Below are 21,356 nucleotides of genomic sequence, written 5' to 3' on the forward strand. Positions count from 1 at the left end.
TGATTAGCCGCGGGAGGAGTTAGCTTGGGCTCGAAACGAGGCCTCGCTGCCCGCGCTCTGCGTCGCCGGCACACCGCTCACTCTTGTGCCGGATCCCGGTTTCTCCTGGCGGCGTCCAGGGCTGTCTTCGGGCCTACACCGCGACGAACGGAAACTTCGAAGGAAGCGTCGGCGACGGACCTCGGGCCTACACCGCGAGGGCGCCGTCCTGTCGTCGTCTTGCCGACCGCTTCCGAGCTCCTTCCTCCTCTTTCTTTCCTGCTGGCTCGTTGCCTTCGGCCAGCGCTACACCCCTAGTTTGGCGGATTGGCCACCACACTGCACTGGCCCTTCACTACAATCACCATCACCAACATCATAATCATCATCATCAGCCTATCTACGTCCACTGCAGCGCAAGGGCCTCTCCCATTATTCTACAATTACCTAACGTGTTATGGCTGTATACAAATAGAAGTGCTGGGGTTAGCAACAGGAATGTTTTACCAAATGAGAGTTTTTATCTACACAGTATTTTTACATTACAATTTACATACACACACACCAACACACACACGCACATATATATATATATATATATATATATATATATATATATATACATAATTGAGAGACAGAGCTCCGAGATGCTGAAGGACCACTTTTAATTAGGCTGCCGAGCACAGGCCACCGAAAGACGGAACTGCCCGGAGATGATGGTGATTATACACAGATGACAGTGGCGATGGGTGTGGGTGGGTAGAAGGAACAGAGGGATTGACCCGCCGTGTTCCACACTGGACGTGACAATGATCATGTCGCTTCACAGCAGTATACTCCCAATCCCCACACATCCCCCCCCCCGCTGCTGAAGGCGGCCGCCTGGCCGTATCGGGTTAGAGCTGGCGACGGGTGAACGGTTTTAACCGTGAAACGTGCACTATTTCAGTTCCACGTCGCCGACTGTCCGGTGAAGTATCTACTGGAGACACGTGATAATTAACTGCTGAGGTCTGTACGATGATACCGTAGGGGCCCAGGTAGCTGTGAAGAAACATTTCGCCGAGTCCTGGAGTTCAAACAGGGGTCCAAAGAAGGACCTCGTCCCCTGTGGAGAATTGAATGGAGCGGTGTGATGAGTCGTACCGGGCCTTCCGTTGTTGCTGGCTGGATTCGGTGCGGTCTATTGCCACACGTCGACAGTGAGCGTTCCGTTGGGTGAACTGATCGTGAAAAGGCGAATTAGCGGGGATCGGAGCTGAGAAAAAGGTGGTGTCCAAAGCAAAAGAGGGGGGACGTCCGTAAACAAGAAAGAAAAGCGAGTAACCGGTAGTGCGCTGGACAGCTGAATTATATGCGAACGTCACGAAAGGTAGGATGATATCCCAGTTGCTGTGGTCCGAGCTGACGTACATCGAGATCATGTCGGACAGGGTGCCGTGGAAACGCTCGGTGAGTCCGTTCGTATGGGGATGGTAACTAGAAGACGTTTTATGGACGGTGTCGGCACCCCGAAGCACTTCCGCAAGGACGTGGGAAAGAAATGTTTTGCCATGGTCACTCAGCCGAACCCGAGGTGCACCATGTCGCAAGATGATACTGCGTAATACAAATTCAGCGACTTCTTGAGCGCTTCCACATTGAAGGGGAGCGGTGTCAGCGCATCTGGCAAATGATCCACAGCCGTCACAATCCAGCGGAAACCATCAGTTGTTGGAGGTAAGGGCCCGTACAAGTGTATGCCTACGGCTTTAAAGGGAGTGTGGGGGCATGGAACTGGTTGAAGCAAAACGGCAGGTGGTGACGTCGATCGCTTGCGGTGCTGGCACGAATCTCAAGAGGCCACTTATTGTGCGACACTGGGAGAGAGGCTGGGCCAGGAAAATCGACTGCGAGCGCGATCATATGTTTTCTGAAACCCGAGATGTCCAGAAGTGGCATCATCGTGAAGCGCCTCGAGTATGCGCCGCCGCAGTCGACGGGGAACCACAGGAACCCATTTGTAGCCGGCAGGGTGGTGTTTTGCGCGGCAGAGAACTTCATCAATGATCTTAAATAGATGAAGTTGACGTCGCAAGCGGCTATTGGGTGGCCGGACGGATCCATCAAGGTGGTCGATTAAGATGCAGCAATAAGATTCTGCGCGCTGTAGCGTCGGCAGTTCGGTATAGTCGGGTACAGAAGCGTGGTTGAGGGGTGCCATGGGTAAACACGGCTGACTGGAGTCGGTGGAGGCTTGAGGCACGGCCGGCCGCGACGAGAAGAATAGGGGGCACCGCGACAGTGCGTCGGCATCCAGATGCTTTTTACCGGATTTGTACGTGATGGTGAAGTCGTACTGTTGCAGACGCAGCATCCAGCGGCCTAGGCGCCCAGACAAATTCTTCATTGTCGATAGCCAGATAAGGGCATGGTGGCCTCTTACGATGGTAAAATGACGGCCGTATAGGTAGGGACGAAACTTCTGAATTGACCAAACAACTGCGAGGCATTCTCGCTCGGTGATACTGTAGTTCTGCTCTGCTGGTGTCAAGGCGCGACTGCCATACCCGACCACCCTTTCACGATTATCAGAATCTTGCTGCAGGAGAACAGAACCAATGCCGCAGCCGCTGGCGTCAGTGTGCAGTATAGTCGGTGCTGTCTCTTCGAAATGACGCAGGACGGGATCGGACGTAAGAGTGACTTTGAGTGCTTGAAATGCTTCCTGGCCCTCGTTCGCCCAGACAAAGGGCACGTTGGCTCGTAAAAGCTTGTGCAGAGGGGAAGCTAGCGTTGCAAAATTGCGGATAAAACGCCGGAAGTACGATGCAAGACCAAGAAAGCTTCGCAAACCTTTCTGTTGTAGTGGCCGAGGGAAACTGATAACAGAAGCAGTCTTATCCGGGTCCGGCCGTATGCCATCCTTGGAAACTACATGTCCCAGCACTTTGATGCTCTTACTAGCGAAATGGCATTTTTAGTATTCATTTGCAGGCCGGCATTAGAAAGGCAAGTTAGCACCTGATCAAGATGCTCGAGATGCTGCAAAAACGTGGACGAAAAGATTACCACGTCGTCTAGATAACATAGAAACGTTTTCCCTTTGAGGCCACGAAGCACAGTGTCCATCACGCGTTCGAATGTAGCCGTGCCATTACACAGGCCGAACGGCATCACATTAAATTCCTAAACGCCATCTGGGGTGATAAATGCCGTCTTTTCTTTGTCCGCTTCGTGCATCGGGATTTGCCAGTACCCCGATCGAAGATCCAAGCTGGAGAAGCACTCAGCCCCTTGTAAACAGTCTAAAGCGTCGTCTATCCGGGGCATAGGATTTTACATCCTTTCGCGTAAATTTATTAAGCGCCCGATAATCGACGCAGAAACGCACAGACCCATCTTTTTTTCTCCACAAGCACAACGGGGGATGACCAGGAACTGGTAGATGGGCGAATGACTTTGCGCTTTAGCATATCAGCCACATTATCTTCAATTATCTTGCGCTCAGACGAGGAGACACGATACGGTCTGCGTTGGATCACAGCCGATCAATCTGTTTCAATGCGATTCTCTGTGGCAGTGGTCTGTATGAGGCCAGGCGAATGCACGTCATACGAAGCTCAGTGTTTGGACAGAAGATCAAGCAATAATTTGGTCTGTTTTGGTGTTAGGTCGGGACTGAGAGTGGCCGCAAGAGCTGACAAATCAGCAGGCGAAGCAGACGACGGCTTGTTCGAAGAACGCTTGCCAGTGGAAGCGACTGCTGCAGGGCTGCTGTCGGCCACTGAAGCTCTAGTAGTTCCATGCGACAATGGTATTGGTAAATGTGTGGTGTTACGGGCAACCAAGGCTGCGGACCCACTCACGAACCGAACAAGGCAGGTGGCAATGGCAATCCGTTGCGGCAAAAGTCAACTGCACGGAATTGCAACCACGTCGACAATTTCGTCAGATGTGACCGACAGAATCTCTCCGCAACCGGCTGCCAAAACGTGATCGGCATTCAATTTTAGTGTTTGCCGTGGTGCGTCCTGATAATTTGGTTGTTCTGTGTCGGCGATGTCGATAACTGGTTGACGGCAGGAGATAACAGCCGAGGCAGAAGAAAGAGAGTCCCAACCAAGGATTAGTTCATGGGCGCAGGGAAACAGAACAGCACACTGAATGTGATGACGGACTTCTCCGATTAAAACACGCACGGTACAATAGCCCAAAGGTGTGATGTCATTCCCATTAGCATCACGTAAGCAATGACCAGTATACGGTGTCTTTACCTCGCGGAGACGTGAGCACAAATCAGCATGAATTACAGAAATACTGGCTCCGGTATCAACTAACGCTTCCACTTGAATTCCTTCGACGAAGACAGACAACATATTAGACGGAAGTTCGGGAGGACTTCTGGACGTTCCAGGTGATGCAGTTTTACCTCCAAAAACTGCAGCATCTAATTTTCCGGGTGCTGGTTGGAAGTATTGGAAACGGCACGAATAGGAGACAAAGCACGCTGGAAGGGCGAAGGGGAACGATGGCGAGAGGGCCGGGAGACCCGAGGAAGGTCCTTGGTGTCAGGAGGCGGCGATCGGCGGCGATCGGCGGCGAGGAGATGGTGAATGCGCATGCTGACGCGGAGGGTAGCTGTAGTAGTCCCGCTCGTAACGGGCGTAGCCGCGCCTCTTGTCGGGCTGCCGTCGGCGGCAAAAGCGAGAAAGGTGCCCCAGATGCCGCAGTAGTAGCAGACAGGCCGGTCATTTATAGGACGCGGTGCTCGCCACGTTGAACGACAAAATGGTGGAGCGGAAGGCGTAGAAATGGTGGTCAAGTGGCCGTGAGGAGTTGGAGGTGCAATGTGCTCTGGGGACACAGGTTGCCTTGATGCAGCTTCCGAGTATGTAGGCACGTGAAGTGAAGCAGACTGGAAGGGCTTCGGAACGGCTGTCACAGCTGCGAGCTCCTCTCTAATTACGTAACGCAACCCTTGTGCGTGGACGTCATTGACCGGATTGCTGTGATGACAGGGTGCATCGCGGTGCTGTAACTCCTCGCGAATGATGGCCCGAATCAAAGAACGCAGCTCTGTACTCCCAGAGGAGCCAAGGGTTCAGGGATTGGGTTGGAGTAGGATAGCCTGAAGATTGTCAAGGCGCTGACAAATGCTTCGCACATCGGCAACGGTAGTGGGATTTTGGATTGCCATAGCGTTGAAAGTAAAAGAGGAGATCCCTTTAATGATGTGCCGCACCTTGTCCGTTTCGGGCATATCTTTATCAACTCGACGGCACAGCGCGAGGACATCCTCAATGTAGGAAGCATGTGTCTCCTCCGCGTGCTGCACCCGAGCGTCAAGTTTCTTCTTGGCTGCCGAGCGACCAGACGATGTACCAAAAACCTTGCGTAACTCTTGGGTGAAACTAGGCCATTCGTCGAAGGTGTCCCGATTGTTGAAGAACCATGTCTTCGCTACTTCGGTTAGGGAAAAAGCAACGTTGTGGAGTTTGAATGTGTCATTCCACAGGTAGTACTAACCCACTCGATTGAAGTGGTCGAGCTAGTCTTCCACATCATCGCCCCATAGGCCAGCGAAGTCTGGAGGATCACGCTGGGGAGTGGTGATAGTGAAGGCAGGCTGAGCAGGAGCTGCTGCGTTGGAAGCACCACGGCTGCTTTCGTGCTGCATGGGGAAGTCTGCCACCGGCAGTCGCCGACCTGATCGAAGCTCCAGTGGTGCAACCGAGAGAGGTAGACGGAGGAATCGACCGCACCCTCCACCACTTGAGAGACAGAGCTCCGAGATGCTGAAGGACCACTTTTAATTAGGCTGCCGAGCACAGGCCACCAGCGACGGAACTGCCCGGGGATGATGATGGTTATACACAGATGACAGTGGCGATGGTTTTGGATGGGTAGAAAGAACAGCTGGATTGACCCGCCATGTTCCACACTAGATATAACAATGATCATGTCGCTTCCACGAATAAATATCACAGCAGTACACTACTAATGACCACCATGTATGTGTATATATATATATATATATATATATATATATATATATATATATATATATATATATATATATATATATATATATATATATATATATATATATATATATATATATATATATATATATATATATATATATATATATTGTCTGCCATATGCACCCCACCCCATTCTGATCCTTCTAATTATCTCTGCCTCATGGTTTGGATCTGGGGTCACAACTTGGCCTAAGTAGATATATTCGCTTACCACTTCCACTGCCTCGCCGAGCAGAGGAAGGACCGAGGCAATTGGAGAATAATGGGAGAGGCCTTTGCCCTGCAGTGGGCGTAGATATGCTGGTGATGATGATGATGATGATATATATTGTATATATCTTTTCACGAAGCCAGAGGCGACGTAGTTGTCTTGAAGGAAAGCACGTTTAGTGGAGCAAACTTATGCTCCCCTACCAACTCAAAGAATACAAAGCGGCGACACAGCAATCAACAAAGTGGCGTGCGTAAACTGGTGTCGGTGATTCGAATGCAGTGGCGTCCGTTCTGCAGGCTTTTATCTCTTGGCGCGAGTGTTTCTGGAACCGTTGATTTACATCCAGAACATTGTAGATCAAAGAAGATCATCCCGAGCTAGTGAAGTTAGAGCGGGACAGTCTGCTTATCTGAATGTGATAGCCCGTGCGGCATAAAAATTTAGGAATGGAAGACGCGCTCCGCTTGGGACACAGATAACACATTCGGGCATGGCCGGGCAGCAAAAAGAAACAATAAACATATATATGGTTCGCGGCATTACCAACTCTTTAAGAGCGCATCGACCCAATGCTAAAATAAAAGACAGTCCAAACAACGATAACAAAAAAGCCCATCCTCTTCCATAGTAAAGTTTCAAGCGAACCACGTGGACGACTTCAGGCCGCGTCCGTCTTCTTGATATTCCGGAATCACCTTCGGGGATCGGGGAAGGTAAGTTGGCCGACACGTAATAGAATCTGGTAGGGTGCAAACTATCGTCGCAGAAGCTTCTCACTTAGTCCGCGTCGTCGGATGGCAGTGTCGAAACGCAAACACGATCCCCTGGGTGGTACTCGACGTCTCCGCGTTGGCCGTTGTAGCGCCCGACACCCACAAGCTGCTGATCCATTGTACAAACTCGAGTGAGCTGGCGGGCCTCCTCCGCACGGTGAAGGTATTCTTGGACGTCGGGGTTGAGGTCGTCGTCTTCTCCAGGAGGACGCATGGCGTCAAGCATCGTAGTCGGCACTCTTGCGTAGACAAGCTTAAATGGCGTCGTCTGCGTAGTTTCCTGGATATCCGTGTTGTACGCAAACGTGACATACGGGAGCCTTTCGTCCCAAATCTGATGTTCAACGTCGACGTACATTGACAGCATATCCGTGATCGTCTTGTTCAGACGTTCTGTTAGTCCGTTCGTTTAGGGGTGGTACGGCGTCGTTCTTCAGTGATCCGTGTTGCTGTAGCGTAAGATTCATTGCATAAGCTCCGCAGTGAAGGCCGTTCCGCGGTCCGTGAAAAGTACTTCAGAGGCTATATTTCGCAGCGCAACTTGGTTTATGAAGAACTTCGCGACTTCTTGTGCAGTCCCCTTCGGAAGAGCGGCGGTGTCTGCGTAGCGCGTCAACCAGTCTGTCGCTACAATGCACTTGTTCTGTGATCGTGACGTAGGGAACGGGCCTAGGAGGTCCATTTCAGTCTGTTAAAAGGGCCTCGACGGGAAGGCGATCGGTTGCAGAAGTCCGGCGGGTCTTGTCGTCGGCGTTTGTTTTCGCTGGCAGTCACGGTAACTCCAAAAGTACTGGGTGACGTCGGATGTGAGGCGGGGCCAGAAGTACTTCGCCTTGATTTTTCCTTTAGTTCGAGCTGTCCGAGATGTCCGGAAGTCGGGTCGTCGTGGCACGCTTCCAAAATTTCGTCACTGAAGTCAGCGGGGACGACAAGTAGATAATTCGTTCTCGTTCCGAGCTCAAATTCTTCTTTACGAGGACGGAGGTTTTGAGGCTGAATGCTGGTAAGTTACGCTTTAACGCCCTAGGCACGGGGACATTGCGTCCTTCGAGGTAGTCTATCATGACGCGCAAGTTGGGGTCGGCGCGCTGCTGGGCGGCTAGGTCGCTCTCAGTCATGAATCGGAAGAACGCGCTGTCTTCATCGGAGTCTTGTGGTGGTGGGTCGACGGGGGCGCGGGACAGGCAGTCGGCGTCGGAGTGCTTCCTGCCGGATTTGTAGACGATTGTAACGTCTAACTCTTGCAGGCGCAAGCTCTACCGCCCAAGAAAGCCAGAGGGGTCCTTCAGATTGGCGAGCCAACACAGTGCATGGTGGTCTTTCACAACCTTGAATGGTCTACCATACACGTATGGGCGAAATTTTGAAATGGCCCATATAATTGCGAGGCACTGTTTTTCAGATGCTGAGTCATTTTTCTTTTCCTTCGACTGACCACGGCTGGCAAAGGCGATTAGTTTTTCGCATCCGCTTTGCTTTTGGACGAGAACCGCTCCCAAGCCTATATCACTAGCGTCGGTGTGCGTTTCGGTTTCGGCGTTTTCCTCGAAATCAGCGAACACGTGAGGATTTTGCAGGCGTTGTTGCAGGTCGCAGAATACTTTTTCTTGGGCGCTTTCCCAGGCGAAAGGGGTGCTATCTTTTGTCAGGCGCGTGAGTGGCTCTGGAATGCGTAAGAAGTTTGCGACGAAGCGCTGGTAGTATGCGCGCAGTCCGAGAAATCTTCGCACGGCCTTTTTGTCTTTCGGTCTGGGGAAGTTTGCTATGGCTGATGTTTACGCCGGGTCAGGCCGGACTTCTGCGGCGTTGATGACGTGTCCCAAAAACTTGCTTTCCTCGTAAGCGAAGCGGCCCTTTTCAGACTTCAGCGTCAACCCCGACATGCGAATAGCCTCGAGTACAGACTCCAATTTCGCGAGGTGATCGTCGAAATTTCGGGCGAATACTACAACGTCGTTGAGGGATACGAGACAGGTGTGCCACTTCAGGCCAGCTAACACAGTGTCCATTGCTCTTTGAAACGTTGCTCGCGCCGTGCACAGCCCAAGCGGCATCACATTGAATTCGTATAGACCATCCGGGGTTATTAATGCAGTCATCTCTCTGTCTCTCTCGTCCACTTCAATTTGCCAGTAGCCGGTCTTCAGATCCATAGATAAGAAGTACTTCGCATAGCAGAGGTGGTCGAGAGGTCGTCGATTCATGGCAGGGGGTACACGTCCTTTTTGGTGTTTTTGCTTAGTCACTGGTAGCCAACGCAGAACCTTAAAATGCCGTCTTTTTTCTTTCCGAGTACGACCGACGCAGCCCACGGACTTTTCGATGGCTGTATAATGTCGTCGGCGAGCATGCTGTCGACTTGAGTCCGGATGGCTTCGCGCTCGTGTGAAGATACGCGGTACGGTGACTGTCGGGTAGGTCGGGCTCCATCTTCGGTTATTATCCGGTCTTCGCCAGAGGTGTCTGCCTTAAATTTGAGTTCGACGAAAAGCACTCGCTGTAGCGACGCAGCAAATCCAATAATTTCTTCCGTTCTTCTTGCAGTAACGCCGGATTCACGTCAAAGGGATTCAGAAGCTTCAAGGTATCTTCGGGTGAGCGTTCAAATTCGGCGACCGCGATCACGTCACTTGTTTCTTGCGTGTTTTCGAGGAACACAATTGCAGCGCCCCTGTTTAAATGCTGGAATTCCTCGCCGAAATAAGTGAACAAAACTTGGTATTATCGTTGCCCAAAGCGCGAAATGCCTCTTGCGACGGAGACACCGCTGTCGCGGAGCAACCTTTGGTCACTCTCTGCGACAGCGTCGACGTCAGGAAAAGCATCTTCACAGTAAACCGTCATCATCAAGCTTGCGCGGGGTGGCAGGGTGACATGATCATCGGCGATCCTTAAAGCAGCACTCTGTTTTGGGTTCGGCTCCGGCGTCATGGAGTGATCGGAGGAAAAAGTTATCGACTTGGCCTGTACATCAATTATTGCACCGTTGTCCGCCCAAAAGTCCTTTCCAAGGAAGACGTCCCGGGAGCAGTTAGGAAAAATGACGAACGCCGTAGGGTACGTTGTGCCGTCTATGGTGACGTGAGATGTGCGCGTTCCACTTGGCGTCACGAGGTGGCATCCTGCTGTGCAAATGTGCGGACCTTCCCATCTGGTCATAACTTTCCTCAGCTTAGACGCAAATGGCCGCTCATTACTGAGTAGTCGACTCAAGTGTCTATGAGGGCGACTACTTCAAAGCCGTCGATGGACGCCTTGACATGAGATGCCGCCTTCCTCGAGTTCCGGGTGCGTCGGGGCGTCGCATCTCGGCTTGTGTGTTGGTTGGTTGGTTCCAAAAAAAATGGCTCGTACCCACTCAGGGGGATTGGTCAGGAAATGGGCGCTAACTGAGAGAAGAGGAAAAACAACTACAAAATCAACACAAATGAATAAGGAAAGGATAGACCGAAGGACAATCGTGAAAAGTACATAAGAAAATTAAAGAAACAAGATTCGGCAGCGGAAGGCAGAGGATACAGGCGCAGACATGTTTTTAAGAGCAGCATGCCATCTTGAAGGCTTGTGCGTGTTGACGGTCGCGCACTGTACGTCGTTGTTGTCGTCGTCTTCTCAGTGGCAGATTCGGTGATGTCGTGTATGCATCGCGCCATGTGGCTGTCGTCGGGTTCGGGTGTCTCGTCAGGGTTAGGGCGGGTCGTCGTGATGAGGGCATGTGGGGAATCATCCTCTTCCGCGAGTCGTTGCATCGTTGGAGGGTTTAAATTTTTCTGCCGTTGTCCTACATTACCTCCCGACGTTGCTGCTTTTAGTTTCCCCCCCGTCGGCTGGGGGACATTCCACGTGCAAAATCAGCATTGCTACGGCGGTTGGGCAACGGGTATGGGTAGGGCGACGGCGATCGGTTGAAGCGGGCTGGTCCTCGGTTGGTGTTGGACTGGTATTTGTCGATCTCAGTAGGGCGCTGGCCGAGTCGGGGGCGTGGGGCGTCGATGGAGAAACCACGCAATCTGAGTCTCCTATACGGGCAGCGACGATAGATGTGATTGGCCTCTCCGCAGTGGTAGCAGAGCTCACGATTATCGGCGGTTCGCCATACGTCCGTTTTCCGCAGCGCCTGGATTTGGCCTGCAGGGCGTCGGGCGGGCGACAGTGGACGGCGGTCCGGCGGGACTTCTTGATGACGGGGTGAAGGAGGGCGGGGTCGTCGAACAGCCGCGCAGTAGGTCATAGCTTGAGGCTCACCTGGTACTTCGCAAGGCGTAGAAGTCCCCAAAAGAAAGTTGAATTTCTTCCCGGATCACGTCGTCCATAGTGGTAACTTGGGGTTGCGGCGTTGTTAGGAAGAGTTTCCGCAGTTCTTCCCTGACGACAGCGCCGATTGTCTCACGTAGTGTGTCAGAGCTAAGAGCCCCGCTATCGATCGTGTCCGCAACTAGCGCATTGGTAGGACGGTCGTACTGCCTCGTGCGAATTTTCAACGTCTTCTCCATGGCGTTCGCTTCGGACGCGACTTCGGCCACCAATTTGAGGGGTTGCGGCCAAGGCAAGCAAAAAGTTCTGGCTTTAATCCTCGCATCAGAAACCTCAGTTTCTTTTCTTCCGTCATATCCGGGTCCGCGCGACGATATAGTCGCTTCATTTCCTCAACGAAGATTACGACTCCTTCGTTCGGGTGTTCCGTCCGAGTTTCCCGTAAAAGCGCAGCTCGTTCTTTTCTCGCCACGGTCGTGAAGGTCTTAAAGAACACGCTTTTGAATTGCGTCCAGTCGGTCAAGGCGCTCTCGTGGTTCTCAAACCAAGTTCGAGCTGCATCCTCCACGTAAAAGAAAAGATGCCGGAAGGTTTCTTCACAGTTCCACCTGTTGAAGATGCGGATGCGCTCCATCTTCTGCAACCATTCCTCTGGGTCTTCAGCGGGGGCTCCTCGAAATGTTGGCGTTTCCCGGCACGATTGGTGACGTTGGTTCTTGCACCATGGTAGTGGTTGCAGCAGTCTTTGTCTTGGGTCTTTCTGGCAGGAGGCCGAACTCGGGCGGCAATCTTTGCCGTCGGCTGCAGGCTCTATTTGGACTGGGCTTACGGCTTCCAGAGGTCGTAGGGAGCATAAATGGTGCGTACACCTCACCTCGACCAGATGTCACGAAGCCAGAGACGACACAGTTGTCTTGAAGGAAAGCACGTTTAGTGGAGCAAACTTGTGCTCCCCTAACAACTCAAAGAACACAAGGCGGCGATACAGCAATCAACGGCGTGACGTGCGTAAACTGGTGTCGGCGATTCGAATGCCTAGGCGTCTGTTCTGCAGGATTTTATCTCTTGGCGCGAGTGTTTCTGAACCGTCGATTTACATCCAGAACATTGTAGATCAAAGAAGATCATTCTGGGCTAGTGACGTTAGGGCGAGACAGTCTGCTTATCTGAATATGATAGCCCGTGCGGCATAAAAATAAAGAATGGGAGACGCGCTTCGCTTGGGACGCAGATAACACAACCGGGCAGGGCCGGGCAGCAAAAACAAACAATAAACATACAAGGTTCGCGGCAATAATGAAATAAATAAATAACAAATAAATATATATATATATATATATATATATATATATATATATATATATATATATATAGCAAATCACAGTAGGAAATAAGGGGCTCATTGAAATAAGACAGAAATAAGAGTTGGCAGTAAAGAAAACCTCGGAAAGCAAAGGAGATGTTGTGGTAGGTCAATGAAACAGATAAAGAATTTGGAAAGAAAGAAAGTGGAGAAAAGAAGCCCGCCAGGTGGGATCCGAACCCACGACCTCCAGAATACCAGTCTGGTGCGATGACCACTACGCTACCGGAGGGGCTATTGTACCCTCCACACCGGGATTCTGGAGGTCATTGAAACACAACTGCAAAAAACAGAAAGGAGAAAGGGAGAGGGAGAAAAAGGGATCGTATTAACAAGGCAGCTCTCAAGGTTGCACCACGACAGGGTAGCGTACGGGGCATGGGCTGAAAGTTCACAGAGTGCGGAAGACTGGACAATCGCGGCTTCAAAAGGAAGTAAAAAGTATACAATAAGGTATTCAGTGGGTGGGGAGACTCGTTCGGAGGGATCTATACAGCCATGGACGAGGATCGTGTTTTGGGTGTGCCTCCCGCCGATGGAAAGAATAGATAAAAGTGCACAAGAGAGCATTGCACAGGAGCTAGCAACTCAGCAGAAAATAGGTAGGGTCCATAGATTACGAAGGATTAAACCTTTCTAGGTGGTGGGGGAGAGCGGCCTCCTTCAGAAGCAAAAATCGCATTGTTCAGCCGCACTACGCAAATAAAATGCTGTATTCAAGCGTTTCAACGAAATTTCATGAGAAGCTTAAGGGTAGGAATAATGAACAATGTGATAAAAATTATGAGGGCACCAATTTTAATCGGGAGACACGCACGTTACTGTTCCGTAACTTTCAATAATGGCAAGCGTCACTGACCCAAACTTAAAATTGAAATAAGATTCCCGAACCTCGCGGTCGTGGTAGGTTTTAAAAACGGTTTCTATGATTGATGCTTTAAGATATTTCAAATGGATGACCGTAACCGTTCACATGTCTTGACAGGGCCTAAAAGGGGCAACGTTTTGCATGATAGCGGTGAATTTTGAACCGTATTCAGAAGGGCGTTTCAGTTTGTTCGATGTATGGTTGCTTACAAACAGTGCACTCGAGAAGGTATACGACATTAGCGGAGTCACAGTTAAAGTTACCCTTTATATTTACGTAGTAGTCGGAAGCCGTGCTAGTGGCACACTGTGTAGTGGTCATGTGTGTGCCCACACATGGCGCTTGGAACGGACATGGACTAGGGCAACGTGGTTTTAGAAAAGGTGAAGGAGGGTGCTCTCGATACAGGCGCTTCTCCCCCCGTACGGCAGCTCGGGCATCGAGGCACGCGGCCTCGAGCTGTAGAACGCGGTAAATTTAGGTGAATTTAGCAAACCTCTTGCGTGTTTATCTTGTGAGGAGCGGTACGGCAGAGGAACAGCATGGGAGGTGAGTGAGGAAGAGAAGTGAAGCATTTAGTGTGCAAATGTGGACGAAATACTATCAGATTTTGTCGATATTTCCAACAAAAGGAGGAAATAAACGGCCAATGTTTTGTGCTCTATTCTGCTAAGTAAAAATGACAGGGCTCATTACTGAATATTTTGCACATCTTGCAGGAAAACGGACACAGTGTCTGCTGTGTTTTCACGTATGTATGAGCCAGTGCTTTACGTTCCAGCAACCAGTGGTGAGTACAACTAAAATACCATGCCTTCTCCCTGTGTATTTGGCAAAATAATTTGCCCAGTGTAAGAATAGCTTTTAAGGAACCCTTCTTGTCACGAGCAGCATTTTGTGCAGCTTATTATCCAACACGTTTGTGTAATGAACATATGTTGGTAGCCGAAGATCAGTCAGCCAGGTATAGGGGCAGATCAATTAAAGAAAGGGGAGGAACAGCCTAAAGAAATGGTGGCATTGCCAGAACGGCAACAGCCGAAGGGGAGAGTAAAAGGAAAGAGAGTTTGTTAGTTTGAACTTTTTGCGTACTACTAAAGGATAAAACCAAAAACGTGGCATGAGGCGAAACGCCACTGAGCCGAATCATCAGTCTCAAGCTCGTGTCTTCACGGGCTTTCGTCTGCGCGCTAGTCTGAACTATTTTCTTAGTCGTCGTCTTCGTAGCACTGATGTGTACCGACGCTATCGTGCCAGTTGCCTCCCGCCCCCTCTAATGGGCATCGCCCGATGCTCAGTACTGTAGGGAAAGCGCCTGAGCAGTCTTTGTTGGATGTGTGCATGACGTCGCATTATTTTGAGTAAGAGGACTTCATGCGGACCACATGGAGGACTTCACTCTGAGGCTTATGCCGTGACGTTAGGGCGGCGCCATTGGGAATGGCACGTATGCCACGACGCTGAACTTACGCAACAAATTGTACGTCCCAAAGTACCGTCGAAGCGGTTTTCGGAGAGCCCGCGTCTACGAACGCTTGTCCACACCCACAATATGTGACTATTTTGGTAGCCGACTCATCTGCGGTGCAGATTCCAGCAGCTGGCGTCGTTGCACTGCCGAGTTCTGATGCGCAAGCGAGCAAGTTTCCATGCTTCTTCTGCTCACTGTGTGAACTCTGCGGAGCCGTTTGTGTCATCACTTGCGTGAAGAAACATAGCGTCCAGCATAGTGAGAACATCGCGGCCAAAATCAAGTCTGAAGGACGTCATTCGCGTTGTCTCCTGTTGCACCGTGCTGCATGCGAATGTGACCTAGGTATGATGGTATCCCACTTCTTGTGGGCAACATCCACGTACACGGAGAGAATATCCGATAGTTTTGTTGAGGCACTCAGTTAGCCCGCTGGTTCGCGGGAGGTAGGCCTTTGTGTTCTTCTTTGAAGTACCACTGAGTGCCATTACGGTTTCCAGGACGTCAAGGTGGTTCCGTGGTCTACAATACCAATAGTGGGCGCCCCTGTCCCAGGACGATATTTTCCAAGAAGAACTGGGACACTTCTTCCACTGTTCCTCTGGCAGAGCCTTTGTCTAAGGGCAGCGGGTTAGATAGTCGGCCGCGACTCTCCCATCTGTTTCCCGTGGACGAAAGCGAAAAAGTCCAAAAAAGTCCACTCCAACTTGTTCTGAAGATTTGTAGGGAATTTAATGCGGCTGCAGGAGGCAGGAAGGTCGTCCGGGTGGCATTTTACGTAGCTGAAAATTGCGGCATGTGCGTGCATAGTGCCTCAAAGTTGCAGAGTGCCGTGGCCAGTAATACTTCTGTTTAACGCTGGCCAACGAATGCCTGAAGCCTAAGTGGCGAGCGGTTGGGGCGTTATGAGGAGCTAGTAATATTTCATGGTTGAGAGTTTGGGGGATGACTGGGAGGTTACTTGTAACTTGGGTGTGGAGTTCGTCTTGAACAATACTATGTTCTGCAACAAGAAAGATGACAATGCTCTTGCGAATGCTTTTGGAAAGATGAGCGTACGTCATACCAAGAAGTCAACAAGTGGTTGCAGTTCTGGGTCTTCGCTGTGCTTCTCAGTAATACCAGACGTGTCCATTGCTTCGACGAATGATTCGTCTTATACGTCGTCTACAGATGCCACAGGAGCCCGGGAGAGCAGTCAGCATCCAAGTTCTGCCGCCCGTAATTATACATGATGGTATATTATCACGAAACCAAAGACGATGCAGTTGTCTTCAAGGGAAAGAAATTTATTGAAGCGAACTGGTGTTACCCTAACAACTTAAATAATACACAGGTGGTGAAGCAGCAGTCAAAAAAGTGATTTGCGCTAACGAGCTTGGGCTTTAGTGATACCACGGCGTCTGCTCTGCGCGCTTTTTTATCTTTCGGCGCGTGTGGTTCTCGAAGCGTCGACTCACATACAGAACATTGTATATCAAGGCAGAATATTCTGCGCTAGGGACGTTATGGCGAAGCATTCTTCTTATCTGAATGGGATAGCCCGTGCGGCATACAAATAAAGAATGGAACAGGCGCTTCGCTTGGGACACAGATAACAGGGCCAGGTGCGGCCGGGCTATAAAATCAAACAATAAATAAACAAACCTGTACTTGGTTCGCAGCATTACCTTCCTCCAAAAGTGCATCGACACGATGCTAAAATAAAACGGCAGCTGGAACAAACAGCAAAAACAAAATATCAAAAACGTCCGTCATCTTGCGAAGTACGGTTTGAGACGAATTACGTGGATGACTTCGGGTCGCATGCATCCTCGTGATGTGCCGGAATCACCGTCGGGGATCACCTCGTTTGTTAGTTGGCCAACACGTCGTAGAATCTGGTAGTGTCCAAAATACCGTCGCAGAAGCTTCTCACTGGTACCCGTCGTCGGATGGGAGTCCAAGCTCACACACGATCCCCTGGTTAGTACTCGGCATCTCGGCACCGGAGGTTGTAGCGGCTGGCATCTACCAGCTTCTGGTCCGTTCTACGAACTCGAGTGAGCTGGCGGGCCTCCTCCACACGTTGAAGGTATTCTTGAACGTCGGCGTTGAGGTCATCGTCTTTTACGTGCCGAAACATTGCGTGAAGACTCAAGCATCGTGGTCGGCCGTCTTTCGTAAACAAGCTCGAACGGCGTCATCTGCGTAGTTTCCCGAAACGCTGAGTGGTACGCAAACGTGACATACAGGAGGACTTCGTCCCAAGCCTTGTGTTCTACGTCGACGTACATAGACAGCATATCTGCGATTGCCTTGTTCAGATGTTCCGTTAGTCCGTCGTTTGGGGGATCTACGCCGTCCTTCTTCGGTGATCTGTGTTGCTGTACCGTAAGATCCCTTGTATCAGCTCCGCAGTAAAGGCCGTTCTGCTGTCCGTGATTAGTACTTCAGGGGCGCCATGTCGCAGCGGGGTACGCATCCTTTATGCTCCCTACGACCTCTGGAAGCCGCCAGGTCTGTCCAACTAGAGGCAGCCGCTGAATGCAAGGTTTCCCGCCCGAGTTCGGCCTCCTTCCAGAAAGACCCAAGACAACGACCTCTGCAACCACCACCATAGTGCAAGAAACAACGTCGCCAATCGTGCTGCAGCAGCCCCGGGAACCACCATCATTCCGAGGAGACCCCGCTGACAAACCGAATGATTGGTTGGAGAAGCTGCAGCGCGTACGCATCTTCAACAGGTTGAATGGTGAAGAAACCTTCGGCATGTATTCTTTTACTTGGAGGATGCAGCTCGTACTTGGTTTGAGAACCACCAGAGGTCCTTGACCAAATGGACGCAATTCAAAAGCGAGTTCCTTAAGACCTTCTCGACCGTCGTGTGAAAAGAAGCAGCTGCGCTTTTGCTGGAAACTCGAACGCAACACCACAACGAAGTTGTCGTAATCTTTGTCGGGGAAATTAAGCGACTGTTTTTTCGCGCGGATTCGTAAATGACAGAAAAAAAATTGATGTTTTTGATTGGAAGAACTAAGCAAGAACGTTTTGCTTGCCTTGTCTGCAACCCCCCTAGTACGGTTGCCGGATTCGCGTCTTATGCGGCTGCCATGGAGAAGACGTTGGAAATTGGTAAGAGGCAGTACGACCGTCCCATCAATGCGATAATTTCGGAAACATTCAATGCCGCGGCTATTAGCTCTGACACACTACGTGCGGCGTTCCGCGCTGTCATCAGGGAAGAACTCCGGAAACTCTTCCCAACAACGCCGCAACCCCAAGTGAACTCTATGAGCGACGTGATCCGAGAAGATATTCAACTCGCTTTTTGGACTTGTACGCCATCCGAAGTACCACGCAAACCACAAGCTACGACCTACTCCGCGGCTGTTCTTCGACCCCGCCCTGCTCTAAGCCGTCGTCAAGATGTCCCGCCGTACCGCCGTCCACTGTCGCCCGCACCACTCCTTGCAGCTCAAAACCAGACGCCGAGGAAGAAGGGCGTATAGCGAACCGCCGATAATCTTCTGCTGTGCTACCACTGCGGAGAGGCCTTCCACATCTAACGCCGCTGCCATTACAAGAGGCTCGGTTTGCGAGGGTTCTCCGTAGACGCACCTCACCCCTGACCCGGCCACCGCCGGTCTCAGATCTAGGAATACCTGTCCCACACCACCGTGGGACAGCACGTTTTGGCCGTTCGCCTTCGCCTTACCCAGCACCTCAACCAGATGTCATGAAGCCGAAGAGGATGCAGGTGTCTTCAAGAAAAGACGTTTATTAGACCGAAATTGTGCTCCCCTAACAACTCAAAGAATACACAGGCGGTGAAGCAGCAGTCAAGAAAGTGACATGCGCTAACGAGCGTCCGCGATAGTAATACCGCGACGTCTGCTCTGCAGGCTTTTTGTCTTTCGGCGTGCGTGGTTCTCGAACCGTCGATTCACATCCAGAACCCTGAAGATCAAGGAAGACTATTCTACGCCAGTGACGTTAGGGCGAAACAGTTTTCTCATCTGAATGAGACAGCCCCTGCGACATAAAAATAAAGAATGGAACACGCGCTTCGCTTGGAACAGAGGTAACAGAGCCGGGCGCGGCCGGGCGTTAAAAAAAATAAACAAACAAACCCGTACATGGTTCGAGGAAATATTGAACTTGTAGCAGCCCGGATTAGCGGCTACTGAAGGAGGCGTGAAAGTGGACATAGAGCTGTTTAGCAGTTTAAAGACAAGACTGTTTATTTTCAAAAGATGCGTACGCCGAGAGTAGTCCCGACGAGGGAAAGAAAGGGAACCACCGCGTCCTTTAAAAGAGAAAGGAAAAAGGCCCCCCAAGCAAGCAGAAGCAACGGCGCCAGGACTATTGCCAGAAGTCGGCAGGACAACAAGTTAAGAGTTCCCCCGAAAGGCGACCTTTCAAGAATGCGGGGAATGACCCCTGTAGTGATGAGGCGGCAGCGGCGCCAATACGCGTCTTCCAGAAAAGGTGCACTGTCGACAATCCGGCCGCAGACCGGAAAGAAAGGAAAAGTCCCCTTCGGTGGGGGCCGCTTGTGCGGCGGTGCAGAGCGGCTTCCGCTACAGAGGCTCCCCCCCGGTAGACTGCGGATCTTTTAAAGAAAGGCTGCAGTTACCGGGTGAATGGCAAATGGTCCGAGTCCACTGGTTATCACTGAAAACGTACGTGAGAGGCTGCATGAACAGAAACCCTAATGTGAGCAGGCTTGGCGCGGTCGACGGCGACGACTTCTCCTTTGCCCCACACGTGGATTGTTATGGTCTTGTCAATGCGTCCAAAAACTTTGAGAGGATCGTCGTACGGAGGAGTCAGGAGCGGCTTCGTTGATTCGTGTTGCACGAACACATCTGTAGCTGAGGCCACATCGGGAAAAGTAAAAACCTTTCCGGTGCGGGCGATGCGAGGTGCTGTTTGCCTGAGTTGCCCAAGCCATGCGCGCAGCTTCTGGGTGTAGTCGGAGGCTGCTGGGGCGGAAAGTGTCTGGTCGAAGAAGAATTCTTCGTGAGGCACACTGTTGAGCCGTACACCATTTTGGCTGCGCTGAAACCGAGGTCTTTGTTGGCCATTGAAAGTACGCCAAGAGGAACGAGCGGGAGCTTTTCCACCCAGTGTTGGCAATCACGTTTCACTGTAAATGCAGCTAGTTTGAGTTGCCTGTGCAAGCGTGATACCATCACGTTCGTGGCGGGGTGGTAGGCGGTGGTGTGCTGCAGCCTCATGCCGAGGGGGGTCGAAAGCGTGGGAAATAGTTTACTCTAGAATTGCCGTTACCGCTCAGTTGTTGTGCGGGCGGGGCAGCCGAAGCGGGACACTCATGTTTGAATAAAGGCCTGCGCGTCCGTCTCATCTGATATGTACACAATTGCTATAGCTTCGGGATAGCGGCTGTATCTATCGATGCATGTGAGCAGGTACCTGAAACCATGGCAGGGTATCAGGTGCAAGGCCCCACCAGGTAGAGGTCAACGTGGTCAAACCGCGACTCGGATGTCTGAAATTCCTGTAGTGCAGCCCGAGTGTGGCAAGTCACCTTCACTTGCTGACAAGTTTCGCTTTTTCGAGCCCAGCTTCGCACGTCCGCGTTGACGCCCGCCCAAACGAAGCGTTCTGTTATCAGCCGCTGGGTGGCGAGGACACGTGGGTGGCTCATGGACTGGAAAGTGTTGAATACTACTCGATGAAAATTTAGCGGGACGAAACGTTGCAGGGATGCCTGGTAGGTATCGCAGGTTATCGCGCCCCGGACGTAGGGAAGTGCAACCTCCGAAAGAACGAGTGAAGAAATCCCCCTTTCAGTATTGTCAGCTCAATGTCCTGTTGCTGAACCGTGGCCTTCGCCTCGAAGTCCAGGACTTTTGTGCCGGAACTGTTTACGCGAGACAAGGCGTCGGCTGCTTAGTTTTCGACCCCGGAAACGTGGCGGATGTCTGTGGTAAACTCAGAGATGAATGAGGACTGACGGATGTCCCGTTCTCAATGGGAAGAACTGTTGTTGAATACGTAGGTGTGAGGCTTGTGGTCTGTGAAGATGTACAACTCACTACGTTCGGAGATTTAGCGGAAATACCTAATGTAACAATAGAATGCGAGCATCTCCTTTTCCAAAAGTGCTGTACCGTACTTCTGCAGGCTTCAGGCGATTCGAAAAGAAGCCCAGTAGCTTCCGCTGTGCACCCTCCTATTGGTGTAGCACTGCTCCGACCGATGTGGAGGAGGCGTCAACCATGACGCGTGTAGGGGCGTCAGGCAGTGGATGAATGAGAAGGGTAGCCGAGGCCAGCTCGTCCTTAGCTTTCTGCAAAGCGTTCGATTGTTCGTCAGACCAACAAAATTCTGGTCCCTTTTGGCCGTCTCGGCGCAGCAGGTCGGTCAATGGCTGGAGTAGTCGAGCGCAAGACCTAATGA

At 51.2% G+C, this 21,356-nt stretch overlaps 1 long non-coding RNA gene across 1 annotated transcript in view; it reads left to right on the top strand.

Moving 5' to 3' along the window:
- LOC144152621 (uncharacterized) overlaps window positions 1–21,356 on the top strand; it is a 68,428-nt gene that overhangs the window by 18,837 nt on the left and 28,235 nt on the right. The window contains exon 3 of the long non-coding RNA XR_013319197.1: window positions 14,197–14,267. This is a non-coding gene — a long non-coding RNA (uncharacterized LOC144152621). The remainder of the gene's footprint in view (window positions 1–14,196; window positions 14,268–21,356) is intronic.

Source organism: Haemaphysalis longicornis, unplaced genomic scaffold (assembly GCF_048455015.1).
Source record: "Haemaphysalis longicornis isolate Haplotype H1 unplaced genomic scaffold, Haemaphysalis longicornis Haplotype H1 scaffold_9, whole genome shotgun sequence".
NCBI lineage: Eukaryota > Metazoa > Arthropoda > Arachnida > Ixodida > Ixodidae > Haemaphysalis > Haemaphysalis longicornis.